Source organism: Seriola aureovittata, chromosome 14, assembly GCF_021018895.1.
Source record: "Seriola aureovittata isolate HTS-2021-v1 ecotype China chromosome 14, ASM2101889v1, whole genome shotgun sequence".
NCBI classification, from domain to species: Eukaryota; Metazoa; Chordata; class Actinopteri; order Carangiformes; family Carangidae; genus Seriola; species Seriola aureovittata.
Genome location: NC_079377.1, coordinates 25,904,144 through 25,920,000, shown reverse-complemented (window position 1 = coordinate 25,920,000; position 15,857 = coordinate 25,904,144). Strand labels below are relative to the sequence as shown.

Genomic DNA, 15,857 nt, shown 5'->3' with positions numbered 1-15,857 from the left:
TAAAACAGTTAATTAATTTCAATTAATTATTGAAATTAAAATGAAAACAATCAGTTTCATCAACAGAAACGGTGAATGTGTTTTCAGTGAGCTGTGATTGTCTGATGCTTTCAGGTTCTTCAGTAAACACCTGTACTGAGCAACAGGTGAGTCATAGAAGAGAAGTTCAGTTCTTTGTGACTCGAACAAATTTTCCAAAAATCTTTGTTGTGACTTTCAAAAAAAAAAGAATCAGGTGAAACAGGAAGTTAAATCTTCCCCTGCTGTGGATGAACTTTGACCCTCAGCTCCTGCTCTGACACATCATCAGGTCAGTGGTTGTCAGGGAGACCATCATCACGGTGTCGATGGGTTGTGTGAAGATGTGTTCAGACAGAGTGTCACGCATCAGGAAACAGTCGCAGAGGAAACATCAGCTTCTCTTAAACATCATTAACTGGTGACGTTGATTAAAACTCCTCCAGCTGTTCCAGCTGTTCTGACGCAGTTTTCTGCATCCTCAAAGACTCTTCAAACATCTGGATGAAAAATATTTAAGAAAAGAAATATAAGAATAGATCTTCAGCCTGTGGTAACTGATTTTTATTGTTCGAAACGAACAAACAGACAGTTGTTTACGACAGCTTGTTGTGGGTTCTTCAGTTTATGAGTTGATGAATAAAACCAGTGAAACTATGAATCTGCTTCATGAGAGAAACGGACATGAAGAAACCTGATCGCCTAGCAACAGTTCCTCCGTAGACCAGACCGTCTCATTTCACTTCGGTCTTCGCGGTCTACGAAGGACCACACCTTCGCAGGCTGCGTTCTCTGCAGGAGGCGTCGCCTGAACTGACTTGAAATTTGACTTGAAATGAATAAAAATCCCAGCATGCATTTCACACTAACCAGTGACAGTGACGGAGGATATGAGAAAGACTCACAGCTGTTACTGTGTCATTAGATTAAGGTGGTGACGCAAAGAGAAAATCCTCGTTAGACCAGACTGTCTCATTGCGGATCGGTCCTCGTCTCTGAAGGAAGTGACCCCTGAACTGGGACACAGCTTCTGTCTCAGTCACTGTAAATGTCTCATTTACATTAAGGTCAGCGCCGTGAAACAAACCCCAGCAGGAGCAGCGTACTGATAAGATATTGGCGTTACTGATCAGGTATTGATCAGTGCTGCTCTCTCAGCAGCACATCAGTCTCTGTGTGTCGAGTGTTTTTGAGGCAGAAGAGTCTTTAAATAGAAACCGTCTGTCGTGTCTCTGGGATCTGAACTTCTAAAGCTTTTTCTTGGTTTATTTTCCGTCTTGTTTTTTCTTGTGTTTCTCTTCAGATTCATGTTGTTTCTCCAGCCGTGAGTTCGCATTAAGAGACGGACGGGTTTATGTGTTTGACAGAGTAGAACAAAAAACACAGGTGGAACTATTACACATTTAAAGTGTTACCATGGTGTCAAACGACACGTGCACGTCATGTTTGATGCGTTACAGATTATATGTGATTGTGTATCTGTGTTTATTAAGGACTAAAGTTATGGAGGATTGAGGGCGTGGCTTCTTTGAGTGACAGGTTGGTGACACCTGATCATCATCCATTATCAATAGATTATCACCAGTTAATTACTAGGTTAACAGGTTATCACCTGGTTAACAGGTTATCACCAGTTAATCATCAGGTTAACAGTTTATCACCAGGTTAACAGGTTATCACCAGGTTAACAGGTTATCACCTGGTTAAAAGGTTATCACCAGGTTAACAGGATATCACCGGGTTATCACCAGGTTAACAGGTTATCACCTGGTCATCACCAGGTTATCATCAGGTTAACAGTTTATCACCAGGTAAACAGGTTATCACCAGGTTAAAAGATTATCACCAGGTTAACAGGTTATCACCAGGTTATCACCAGGTTAACAGGTTATCACCAGGTCAAAAGGTTATCAACAGGTTAACAGGTTATCACCAGGTTATCACCAGGTTAACAGGTTATCACCAGGTTAAAAGGTTATCACCAGGTTAACAGGTTATCACCAGGTTAAAAGGTTATCACCAGGTAAACAGGTTATCATTAGGTTAACAGGTTATCACCAGTTTATCATCAGGTTAACAGGTTATCACCAGGTTAACAGATTATCACCAGGTTATCACCAGGTTAACAGGTTATCACCAGGTTAAAAGGTTATCACCAGGTTATCACCAGGTTAACAGGTTATCACCAGGTTAAAAGGTTATCACCAGGTTAACAGGTTATCATTAGGTTAACAGGTTACCACCAGTTTATCATCAGGTTAACAGGTTATCACCAGTTTATCATCAGGTTAACAGGTTATCACCAGGTTATCACCAGGTTTACAGGTTATAATTAGGTTATCACCAGGTTATCACTAGGTTATCATCGGGTTAACAGGTTATCACCAGGTTAAGAGGTTATCACCAGGTTATCACTAGGTTAACTGGGTATCATCAGGTTAAGAGGTTATTACCAGGTTATCACTAGGTTATCACTAGGTTATCACCAGGTTAACATGTTATCATCAAGTTATAATGTTATCAGGTTATCACCAGGTTAACAGGTTATCACCAGGTTATCACCAGGTTATCACCAGGTTAACAGTTTATCAACAGGTTAACAGGTTATCACCAGGTTAACAGGTTATCAACAGGTTAACAGGTTATCACCAGGTTAGCAGGTTATCACCAGGTTAACAGGTTATCACCAGGTTAACAGGTTATCAACAGGTTAACAGGTTATCACCAGGTTAACAGTTTATCAACAGGTTATCATCAGGTTATCACCAGGTTAACAGTTTATCAACAGGTTAACAGGTTATCACCAGGTTAACAGGTTATCAACAGGTTAACAGGTTATCACCAGGTTAGCAGGTTATCACCAGGTTAACAGGTTATCACCAGGTTAACAGGTTATCAACAGGTTAACAGGTTATCACCAGGTTAACAGTTTATCAACAGGTTATCATCAGGTTAATAGTTTATCAACAGGTTAACAGGTTATCTCCAGGTTAGCAGGTTATCACCAGGTTATCATGGGGGAGAGAAACTACATGAGAAAAGTCTTGTTGTCCTCTGACAGTTCCTTCAGTCTGTTTCTGACCTTTAAGAAACTTGTTGCCGCCGTTTGTCTCGGCAGGGGCTGATGGGAAACTTTGACCAGGAGTTGTTGTAAAAACATCATGAGGTTCGGTTGAATGTCAGTGAACTCACAGCCCTGCTCTTAATGTCCATCTGACCCGCAGTCAGGTCAGAGGTCAGAGGTCAGGGAAGTGTTTCCTCTGGATGTTTGAAGCTGCACAAAAACAAATCACTGTTAAATGTCACTTCAAATGTCACACACCTGCTCTGTGTGTGTGTGTGTGTGTGTGTGTGTGTGTGTGTCTGATTGTTCTACAGTTTGTCTCCCTGATCTTCACGTTGTTGCATTCAAACACAAACTGTATTAAAAGCTGTTTCCTCTGATTAACTGTAATGGGAGGTGAACAGTGACCCTGCTGGTTGATGAGCTCCTCCACAGCCTGTTCACATCCAGCCTGAACCTCCACCTTCACCCTGAGACCCTTTCACAAACATCATGAGAACAAACTCAGGCTGTGCAGCTGCTTCTTTGTCTTTTCGTGTGTTTTTAAATCAGACTTACAGGTGAAACAGGGTCCAGACACACGATCTGACTCTGATCAAAGGCTCCGATTTTAAAGTGTAAGTTTCTTATATTCTACAGATCCCACGCTGCAAGTCACTTTTATTACCGATTCATTTATTATTAAATTTTCCCAGAGTCCAAAGTGTCACTTCAGATGTGTTTTTTTCTCAGACCAACAAAAAATCTTCTGTAGCTTCCCATTTCACTTTTGTGAAATTCTGATTTGTCCAATCGTCTGAAAAACCACCTCGTGTGAGTAAAACATTTTTTCTCCATAACTTTAGTCCTTAATAAAATGTAAACAGGCGAGTTATATAAACAGTTGTCATGACTCCCATTTTAACATTTTAACACGGGAGTCTATGGGTATTGACTCACTGTCTGAGCCAGACTCTAGTGGCCATTAGAGGAACTGCAGGTTTTTGTTGTTGATACTTGGTAAATATGTAAATATTTGTCACACTGTGAAACTGAAACCAGAAAGTGTTCGGATGAAGAATTACTCAGATGATCAGCTCATTATCAAAATAATTTTATATTGAATATTGAATCAGAAACTAGTTTATTGCCAAGTAGGTTTCATATAGGAGGAAAGGAGTTCGCTGCCTGTTGTGGTGGATAAGGATCAGAAATAAACAGAGGAGAACAAAATTTAAAATGAAGATAAGTTTATGATGTCAGCTTTAGTTTGAAGAGTCAGGTAGACACAAAAAACAACAGCAAAGTTCCCGTATTACAAACACTTCAGTTTTATTTCACGTAATATAGAAACAGTGTAAACAGACAGTGTATTTCTTGTTTGGTGTGAACAGTGACTCAGAGTTTGTGTGTCGTCCATATTTACTAAATCAGTTTCTATTTTCATCCTCAGAGTGAAGTCGTACAATAGAAACAAAATGCTGCTGATTTTCTTTCACTCAGACGTTAAACAAACCAAGATTTGTTTGTCAGATTAATGATCTTCATCTCTCTCCTCCTCCTCCTCAGTGTCTCCTCAGACTCTGAGCAAACACACAGTCTCAACAAACTCAGCTGTTCATTATGAAAACCAGCTCATCAGAACCTCAGCCAATCAGCTGCTGCTCTGTGTCGTCACTGATAATAGTTGTTGTTGTTGTCGGAGCAGAAACTGAGATGATGTCATCAGATTATTTGTCTTCATGTGTCGGTATATGACTCAGTCCTATAGAGCTATACTGGTCTGTTGCTAGGAAACAGTCTGGGTCTGTTTCTCTGAAGTCGGCAAATACCAACAGGAAGTGAGGTCTGAAAGAAAATCTGGACAGGACCCGAACCTGAGGATGATGATGATGGCGGTCCTTCATCAGCTGACTGAGTGACACCCCTGGGTTCAGAATAACCCGTTTGAAATTGACGAATCTGGTCTCGGCTGGTCTGGACTCGGCTGGTCCGGACTCGGCTGGTCTGGACTCGGCTGCTCTGGACTCGGCTGCTCTGGACTCGGCTGGTCCGGACTCGGCTGCTCTGGACTCGGCTGGTCTGGACTCGGCTGGTCCGGACTCGGCTGGTCTGGACTCAGCTGGTCTGGACTCTGAGAGAGCTGATGAGAGAGCGATGTGTGTGTGAATGTGTGTGTGGAGGGTTAATGAGCAGACGGACCCACACCATTTGTGTGAAGTTAAATCACACTCACTTCACTGTCCTCATTAAACTGTGTGTGTGTGTGTGTGTGTGTGTGTGTGTGTGTGTGTGTGTGTGTGTGTGTGTGTGTTTGGGTGGGTGCGTGTCACAGAGGGAATCTGAGCTGTGTGTCCGGCTTCGTTCACCTTGTTCAGGTGTGTGTTTCAGTCTCAGGTGGGGTGCGTTTGGTTTCTAGTTCAGGTGAGACGGTGACATCAGACTGAAGCTCCATGTTTCTCTGGTTCTCAGCTTCGTCACTAAGACGCAGACGTCCCCAATAAAGTCTGAGACAAAGGACGAAAGTGTCCACACTGACCAAGTGTCCTGAGATTGTTACACAAATAAACCTAAAGAACAAAGTTGACTGATATCAGGAGGTTTATTTCATATGGTTTCATGGTAAATTCATGATAATTTAAGTTCACACAGTCGTTAAAATGATTAAAAATGCAATTAATAAGTTGTAAAAAAATTCATAAGAGGTGTGTAAAATTTTTGATTGTCCTATGTTTAAGGCTTATTTTAAGTAACGAGTCACATGTCCAGAGTTTAGCAATGGGTATGACCGTGGCATCGTGGATCAGAATCACCATGGATACAGAGGAAAGATATACGGCTCCAAAATGATATTGCTAAAAGCTGCAGTTCCTCTAACGACCACTAGAGTCTGGCTCCAACAGTGAGTCAGTCCCCATAGACTCCCATGTTAAAATGTCCAACGCAGTCAGACACTGCCAAGATGGCGACGGTGGAGCAGCTACTCTGAGCTTCAGAAACCTGCGGGTGACGTCACAGAGGCGACGTCCATCTTTATTTACAGTCTGTGGTTTTTCTGCTGTTGAGAACATGAGGTGACTCGGGGTCACACAGGGCGAGACCAACATGGCGCTTCATCCTCCTTCTGTCCTGACGGAGGCGCCGTCCACTCCAGTGACGTCACCAACCTACTGATACAGAAACATCCTCGAACAAATCACTGGCTGATCTTTATTAGTGTGACGGTGCAGAAACAGCGTCACCACGGTGATGAGAGCAGAGCTGTAACAACGTTAAGATACTGAAGCAGAATGAGACTGAGGCGAGTCGATAAAGCAGAGTGACGACAGGAAGCGGCGGGATGAAGGTCAGAGGATGATGAGCAGAGTCATCCCAGGTTTTATCCTCAGGAAGGTTTTTGTCTTTTAATCCGTCCACAGTCGGAGCAGCTCTGCATTCATATTTCATCACGCTGGAGTCTCGTTGTGTTTGCTCCAGTGGAGCAGAAACGTCCTGTGTGCTGAGCTGAGTCAGCAGGGTCCATCTGGGCCCACCGGGTCCGGGACACCGGATCCGGCTCCGGTTCAGTGAAGGAAGGAGGAATTAAAGGAACCCTGTGGAGCTTTTCACCACTGGGGGAGCTGTGGAGTTTGTCAGTACAGATCCTGGTGCTGGTCTCGCTCGGTCCCTGTGATGAACGTTTGATGTTAACGTGGAGAAACAGCAGCAACAAAGAGACCAACACACGTCCTGAAATATTCAACAAATCTGCTGCAAATGTTTCATGAGGAGGAGAAAGCAGCGAGAGCACGGCGGCTGGGAGACACGGTTTCCTCCTGGTCCAAGACTCTGTACTCCTGTAGCGCAGCTTTGTGTGAGGGGCCCCTGACTCCTCGGGCCCCTGAGCCCGTACAGGGGGGGGGGCCTCACAGTAAACCATGTCAACATGTTTGTGACTCAGAAACAACAATGTGAACACAGACTCTTTGTTTCCATGAAAACCACAGAGAGATTTAAGTAAACAAGGAAAGAGGACGACATGAAGGAAACAAGGAGACAGTTTAGTCAGAGGACGGTCAAGGTTGTGTGTGTGTGTTTGTGTGTGTGTGTGTGTGTGTGTGTGTGTGTCAACTGGTGTTTCTGTGTAGTTTAGTTTGACAAGACTGAAGGTGAAGACCAGGGTCAGTCCTGGTCTGGATCAGACGAGTCCACTTCCTCTGAAAACACAGAAAACCAAATGTTCATATTTTATTCATGAGTCGGACACAAGTGATGTCTGAGTCCGTCCTTGACTCGTCCTCTGTCTCCGTCCATGTCTTCAGTGTTTCTGCTGGGGGTGTGTGTGTGTGTGTGTGTGTGTGTGTGTGTGTGTGTGTGTGTGTGTGTGTGTGTGTGTTTTTCATCAACATTTAATATGCAATTAATCAGTGAGTTACCGAGGCTGGAATAATGACTCTGTCAGGACACAGATAAACTTCTGTGTGGGTCTAAAAACAGAAGTGTGTTATGGGTAATGTAGTTCACATCCTTCTCCTTTAGTTTTCACTTTTACTTTCAGGAAGTTCATCCACTCACAACGGACTAAAAACTCCAATTTAACCAATTAAATATTTCACTTTTAACTGGTCGTGGTTTGAATCCCAAACAGTCGTGAAGCAAGGCACTGCAGAGAGAGAGAGTGTGTGTGTGTGTGTGTGTGTGTTTGTGTGTTTGTGTGTTTGTGTGTGTGTGTGTGTGTGTGTGTGTGTGTGTGTGTGTGTGTGTGTGTGTGTGTGTGTGTGTGTGTGTGTGTAGGATTACATGCCACAGCGGTTTATCTCCACTCAGAGAGGATTATGGGTAGGATGAGTTTGGAGGGGCGGGGACGTGTGACTCCTCTGCCCTCTGATTGGTTGGTGTTCTGCTGTTTCAAGCCAGAACGACACCACACACAGCAGCTGGACCAGAATGCATTGCAGCTGAAAGACAGGTGGTTGTTGGAATAATCATGTCCGACTTGTGCAACATATCTGAACAGGGGCTGATGGTAGGTGTAAGGCATTCTGGGTAAGGTAGGCAATAGAGAAGGAAAGTGAAGCTGGGAGAACTTCCTGTGATAATGGCGATAAACTGATAATTTATAATCAATGTATCTGTTGTTTGCTTGTTTGAAGCCTCATCAGTCTGTCTGTCTGTCAGTCACAGCAGCAGGTTCACAGGTGTCAGGTGACGGGTGTCAGGTGACAGGTGATGAGCCTGAGCAGTCAGAGTCAGACGTCTGTTCACACAGCATCAGGTTCAGGTCTGTGACGTGAAGCCACGTCTTCTGTCAGAGACGCAGCGACCTGAGCCGCCGAAGACAAAGAAACAAATCTCCTCCACCTGGTGAGGTGACGTTACCCCCGCCCCCGCCCCCCCCCCCGCCCCTGCCCCCACCCCCAGTAAACAGAGAGAAAGACGGAGCTCCAGACTGCAGCATCAGCACCTCCATAACTCCTGACTGACTGCTGAGGAGAAGACAAGAGCTCACAGGACTGACTCCATTTTTACTTTCCTTTCATTACAGCTGCACAATGAATCCAAATATAATGAAATCACAGAAGCTGCAGTTTTATGGTAAAAATAAAACGTGTGGTCGTTGTGCTACAGAGACGCCAGGACTACACATCCTGTTCTCCAGACCTCAAGGAACAGGATTGTGTTTGGTATGTGACCAACACCAATCACATCATCAGGGCTGGTTGGCTGATTATCAGGTTAGCTGGTTAGCAGGTTAGCTGGTTGGCTGATTAGTTTGATAGCTGATTACCAGGTTAGCTGATTAGCTGATTAACAGGTTAGCTGATTAGCAGGTTAGCTGGTTGGCTGATTAGTTTGTTAGCTGGTTACCAGGTTAGCTGATTACCAGGTTAGCTGGTTAGCCGATTAGCTGGTTAACAGGTTTCTTTAGCTTGTAGAAATATATTTATTTACTTAATTGGAAGAATTGATCAGTGACAACTTTCATTTTATTTTGAAAATCATTTGACAGGAGAATTTAGCTTGAAAATGTAGTGATTGATTATCAGTATTGATTATCAGCACTGTAGCAGCTGATTGTCAGCCTGGCTGGTCGTGTCTGTTACCTGTCAGTGCAGATCAGACGCAGGTTGATCACTTGATGCTGTCACTAAATAAACCAGTGGAAGAATAGATTAATATTTGAATCAGTTCCTCTGTTTAATTAGTAAAACACAACAACACTGAGTCTGTCTGTCAGGAGCTTTATGTCAACATGTTTAAGTGAAGGTTCCAATCAGTGATCAATATTTGATCAGCTGATATCAAACTTTTAGAATCCATCGTCTCACCTGTGGGACTCTTCAGACCTGCTTCTGGTCTCTTCAGGTCTGATCTGGACTCAGTCTTCAGACAACCCATGCAAAGCGTTTTGTTTCCCTGTGTCTGGACTGAGTCGTGCTCTCTCTGCAGTCCCCGCTGCGGCCGGTGGATTTCCCAGCATGCCATCTGTTGCAGTTTGACCTTCAATTGGAGGTGAGCATCGGTGATGTCAGTGGCAGGTTGTCAGCTGGTCGCTCCACTTCCTGTCACAGACGCTTCAGCCTCTTCCTGACAAACAGACGGCTGTGACTCAGCCCACACACACACACACACACACACACACACACACACACACACACACACACACCTGCTGTGTGTGTGTGTGTGTGTGTGTGTGGGCGGGCAGCCGGTTAGTTTTCTGTGTGATTCTCCCGTCGTCTGTTTGGGTTCAGGACTAAAGCAGGGATTTGTAGTCCTTTAAATACACACACACACATACAGACACACACACACACACACACACACACACACACACAAACCTGTAAACATCTGTACACTTCACATTCCTCCTCATCATTTACAGAATTATCCATCACTTAGTACATTGATCTCCTTCCTTTTCCCATCAGCCACTTCACTTCACACAAGTGTGTGTGAGTGTGAGAAAGTGTTAGTGTGTGTTAGTGTGAGTGTGTGTTAGTGAGTGTGAGTGTGTGTGAGTGTGAATGTGTGTTAGTGTGTGTGTGAGTGTGAGAAAGTGTTAGTGTGTGAGTGAGTGAGTGTGTGTGTGTTAGTGGGAGAGAGTGTGTGTGTGAGTGTGTGTTAGTGTGTGTGAGTGTGTGTGAGTGTGAGTCAGTGTGTGTTAGTGTGTGAGTGAGTGTTTGTGTGAGTGAGTGAGTGAGTGAGTGAGTGTTAGTGTGTGTTAGTGTGTGTGTGTGTGTGTTAGTGTGTGTGTTAGTGTGTGTGTGTCAGTGTGTGTTAGCATTTGTTAGTGTGTGTTAGTGAGTGTCAGTGTGTGTTAGTGTGTGTGAGTGAGTGTTAGTGTGTGTGAGTGAGTGTAGTGTGTGTGAGTGTGAGTGAGTGTTAGTGTGTGTGAGGGTGTGTTAGTGAGTGTGAGTGTGTGTGAGTGTGTGTGAGTGTGTGTGAGGGTGTGTTAGTGAGTGTGAGTGTGTGTGAGTGTGTGTGAGTGTGTGTGAGTGTGTGTGAGTGTGTGTGAGGTGTGTTAGTGAGTGTGAGTGTGTGTGAGTGTGGTGTGTGTGTGTGTGAGTGTGTGTTAGTGAGTGTTAGTGAGTGTTAGTGTGTGTGAGTGAGTGTTAGTGTGTGTGTGTGTGAGTGAGTGTTAGTGTGTGTGAGTGTGAGTGAGTGTTAGTGTGTGTGAGGGTGTGTTAGTGAGTGTGAGTGTGTGTGAGTGTGTGTGAGTGTGTGTTAGTGAGTGTTAGTGAGTGTTAGTGTGTGTGAGTGTGAGTGAGTGTTAGTGTGTGTTAGTGAGTGTTAGTGTGTGTGAGTGTGAGTGAGTGTTAGTGTGTGTGAGGGTGTGTTAGTGAATGTGAGTGTGTGTGAGTGTGTGTGAGTGTGTGTTAGTGAGTGTTAGTGAGTGTTAGTGTGTGTGAGTGAGTGTTAGTGTGTGTGAGTGAGTGTTAGTGTGTGTTAGTGAGTGTTAGTGAGTGTGAGTGTGTGTGAGTGAGTGTTAGTGTGTGTGTGAGTGTGTGTGAGTGTGTGTGAGTGAGTGTTAGTGTGTGTGAGTGAGTGTTAGTGTGTGTGTGAGTGTGTGTGAGTGAGTGTTAGTGTGTGTGAGTGAGTGTTAGTGTGTGTGTGAGTGTGTGTTAGTGTGTGTGAGTGTGTGTGAGTGAGTGTGAGTGAGTGTTAGTGTGTGTGAGTGAGTGTTAGTGTGTGTGTGAGTGTGTGTTAGTGTGTGTGAGTGTGTGTGAGTGAGTGTTAGTGTGTGTTAGTGTGTGTTAGTGTGTGTGAGTGACCTTTAACCTCTGAAGAAGGGAAGAGAAAAATATGTTAATGAGAACAACCACATGTTGAACCGGTCTGTTATTGGTTTCTTTACTGGTCTGTTATTGGTTTCTTTACTGGTCTGTTACTGGTCTGTTGGTGGTCTGTTATTGGTCTGATGTTGGTCTGTTACTGGTCTGTTGGTGGTCTGTTATTGGTCTGATGTTGGTCTGTTACTGGTCTGTTGGTGGTCTGTTATTGGTCTGATGTTGGTCTGTTACTGGGCTGTTATTGGTTTCTTTACTGGTCTGTTACTGGGCTGTTATTGGTCTGTTACTGGGCTGTTATTGGTTTCTTTACTGGTCTGTTATTGTTCTGTTATTGTTCTGTTACTGGTCTGTTATTGGTTTCTTTACTGGTCTGTTATTGGTCTGTTATTGTTCTGTTACTGGTCTGTTATTGGTCTGTTACTGGTCTGTTATTGGTTTCTTTACTGATCTGTTACTGGTCTGTTATTGGTTTCTTTACTGGTCTGTTATTGTTCTGTTATTGTTCTGTTACTGGTCTGTTATTGGTCTGTTACTGGTCTGTTATTGGTTTCTTTACTGGGCTGTTACTGGTCAGTGAATCCTCGGCAGCCTCTCAGCTCCTCTGTTAACATCTCTCTCTGATGATGCTAATGAGCAGCTGTGGAGCTGAGGTCTAATTAGACTAATGGGTTCACCTGGCAGTCTGCCTGCAGTCACCTGACACTGACAGGCCTGGGTCTGTGCCTGCAGACGACACTGAGGGAAAAGGGCAGTCTGTTAGCCTTTAGCCTGTTCTTTTAGCCTATAGCCTTTTTTCTGTTAGCTTGTATATTTTAGCTTTTAGCATTTAACTGTTTTTAAACCTGAATTCTTTCGCTGTTTTTAACCTGTATTTTATCATATAAGCTGGTATTTTCTTACCTGCTTTATGTAATGTATGTTTTGTAACCTGTATTTCTAGCTGTTTTAGCCTTTTTTTTTAAAACTTATTTTAACCTGTATTTTTAAACTATTTTTTAAAGCTGTTTTAGCCTTTAATTTTAGCTATTTCTAGCTTGTATTTCTTGGTTATTTTAGTCTCTCTCTCTTATTGTTAGCTGCTTTAGTCTGGTTTTTTTTTTAGCTTTTTTAGCCTGTTTTTTTAACCATTGTTTTTAGCTTTTAGTCTGTTTTTTCTGCCCTCTCTCTTCTCGTGTGTCTCTGGTGTTTTTTGTCTGACTGGCTGCAGGTATTGACTCATGTTTTTCCATCCCTCCGTCTTGTGTTTCAGGTTATCGGAGGCCTGAGGCTCACACGCCCAGAGGAGGAGAAACTGGGCTGAATGTGAGAGGACGAAAACAGCAGAGAGGATGAAGAATTTTCTGTGCTGACGTACGAGGTTCAGATCCATCCATCCATTCATCCATCCATCCACTCATTCATTCAGTCATTCAGTCATTCTCTGACTCCATGGCCTTGGCTCTTTTCTGCTTTTCAACAGATGTTTTGTCCTCCATGTTTTTTTCTCTCTGTCATGGAGCTCGTGCAGTGATGATGATTAGATTGTGATAAATACAGTGATCAGTTACACATAAAGTGTAATTTCTCAATAAAAATTATTTATTGATATTGATAGTGTCCATATAACCACAGCTTCACGTGTCTGTGGATCTGAACCTTAAGTTTGTCTCGTTCCTGTTTCTTCTTCTGAGGAAAAGTTTGTCTCGTTGTGATTCGTTAGGATCACGATAAGAGTTTAGACACCTGAGGAAACAGCAGGTGATCCTCCTCGCTTCTCCTCATCAGATCTCTCTGTTTCATCCTCGGGGGCTGCAGGTGTATTAACCTCTAATGACCTCCTCTATAACCATGGCAACTGATTAAAGTGTGAGCGAGATGATGAGTCTGATGATTTGTGTCCTCGGGCTGCAGAGAGAGCGAGCGTAACATCAATTATTTAAACGTTTCCTGAACATTTTTTTCATCGCTGAGGAGAAACTGATCGACGTTTTGTCTTTAAACATTTTCTTGTGAGTTAACGAGCGTTTGAGCCGCAGCGCCTTTAACTGTTTTAATGACGGTCATTAAACTGTGACGTGATGTCACCTGTAACAGCTGATCCTGTTTGTGTGTGTTTCAGGTGTGTTGTTTCTGTGGATGAAGTCAGATCTGGAGCAGCTCACACTTCAGGTACAAACACTAACACACACCTGAGCCCATGATGTCACATCCTGAAAGACACGACGATGATGACATCACACACAAAGATGGAAGGAAGGAAGGACAGAAAAAGAAGACAGATAGATGGTTGGAAGAAAGGAAAGCAAAAGGGGAAAGAAGAGGAAAGAAGAAGGGAGGGTGGTAGAAGGAGTAGAAAAGGGAAAAGGGGAAGATGGTGGAAGAGGAGAAGAAAGAAGGAAGGAAGGGAAAGCTGTAAGGGAGGGAAATGAAAGAGGTGAAGGAGAGCAGAAAGAAGGGAATAAATAATAGAAAACAAAAATGGTGAAAGGACAGAAGAACAAGAGAGGACAGAGAGAGAAAAGGAAGAGAAAAGAGAAGATGTGAAAAGAAAAGAGGAAGAAGAGAACAAAATAAATAAAGAAGAAATGAGAGCAGCTGCAGGATGATTGTAATTATTGGGTCGTCAAAAATATACTAATATAAAATACGTGTGTTGCGTGACAGCAGAGCATGCTGGGTAAAAACACTTGGGGCAGTTTGATGTAAAATTCAGGAGCTGCAGTCAGACGAGATGAAGACACCTTCACCCTCCTCTTCCTCACCTGACAGGAAGCCGTCACCTGTCAACATCTTACTTTTCTATTCCCTGAAAAAATACACATTTTCCTGGTGCAGAGAAATCCTGATCAATCATTTGAATAATGATTGATTCTCATATTGAACGTAAACATAGATGAAATTATTAAATAACAACTGGAGAAGAAAGAACGGAAGTTACTGTAAGTAACTGGAGACTGTGGCTCCTGAAACTGACCCGAGATCAGCTGCTGGTTTATTACAGAAGACGTCTCTGTTGGAGAAACAGGTCTGATCAAACTGCTGCATCAGGCTCGAGTCACAGTCTTTGTCATTTGTTTCTCGCTGCTCATTGCATTGACATTTGAGGGAGGACTGCACCAATAACAGGAGCAGACATGTTCACAGAGGAGGATCCGGGTGGATTCACTGAAGCCACCACAGGTGCAACTGCCAGTTTTGCAGGAAAAATTCCTTGCTGCTAAAAATTAGGCATAAGCACAGAAGAGACAGGTGGACATAAAATTTAAAGCTCCTCCAGTGTAAAGGTGTGTGTCCATGTGTAGTGTGATTATAGATCAGCTCTAGCTTCTATATTAATACTGTGAAAGTATCAAAGCCTCAGTCCACAGAGAAATGCACACAGCCTGTATTCAGAAACTGAGCCTTAAAACCAGCCGTCAGGACTTCTGGAACTTTGTGATGTCACAACAAAGCAGTCACCAAGCCCCGCCCACCTGGACCCACCATCCAAACCTTGCAGGACTTGGTTTCTCTGAGTGTTTTTACCTGAAATCTGATATATTTTTATTGGATCACTCAGAAAACAGTCAGCCAATCAGAAGAGAGGCTCAGAGCCTCCTCTCTTCTGATTGGCTCACCGACCTGTTGTTACTAGAGCTGCAGAGAGAAGCCTGAGAGAGGAGATGTAAAACTACACTGAGATGGTTTTTATATCTTCTGATGGATCAACACTTCAAATAAAACACAGAAGAAGAAGAAACATGGAGCTTTCAGTAGAGAAGTGAACTACAACTCCCAAGGTGCATTTCACCGACAGCTTCACTTTCTGTTGTTTAGTGTGATATTGAAACCTGATCAAATATTCAGGAGTTCACTTTCAGATTAAATGAGAAACATAATGCAGCAGGAAACGACGTCACTGAGGAACAGGAAACAAAATCAAGCCTAGTAAAATAAATCAATACTAAAACTAAAATGCCACATTAATACAACATAAATTATGCAAAACATTTCCATTATAAAAACAGTTGGGGTATTTTTTTCTTTCTGTTGTCTTCTTTTTTATATACATTAAAAAATGAGACCAAACTTCATTAAACCTGATCAAACATTGACACCTCTCACCGGCTTCCTTGCCATAGCAACAGCAGCTGAGACTCATGGGTATTGTAGTATTTAGAGACAGAATAAAACCTGATTGGTCAGAAACAAGGAGTAAATAATTCACATGGTTTAATGGTTTTTCAGTAACGTTCAGGAGATGATTGAAATGAATCTGAGACTTGAAGAAGCAGCAGCTCGGTCGACACTGAGGGACGTGAAACAGGAAGAGGCTGAAATGATGAAATGAAACTTCAAGTCCAGTGATCGATGGTTTTCACTCTGAGGACAGAATAAATGGCTGCACAAATAGCCTCATGATGAACTTCCCTCTGTGTGAGAGTGTATATGTCTATCTCTGTGAGGACCAGCTTGATTTTTAGACCTTTGAATTGCAGAAATTTTAGCCGGTCCTCTCTCCTTCAAAGGACTGTAAATATATGATTTTGATATGATTTGTATGCGGG

The 15,857-nt window shown here is 43.1% G+C and overlaps 1 protein-coding gene across 1 annotated transcript in view; it reads left to right on the top strand.

Annotated features, from left to right (window-relative positions):
- Positions 1-15,857, top strand: part of tjap1 (tight junction associated protein 1 (peripheral)) — a 35,480-nt gene that overhangs the window by 2,481 nt on the left and 17,142 nt on the right. The window contains exons 2-3 of the mRNA XM_056395408.1: positions 12,581-12,688; positions 13,430-13,479. The gene's annotated coding sequence lies outside the window, so the exon portion shown is untranslated. The remainder of the gene's footprint in view (positions 1-12,580; positions 12,689-13,429; positions 13,480-15,857) is intronic.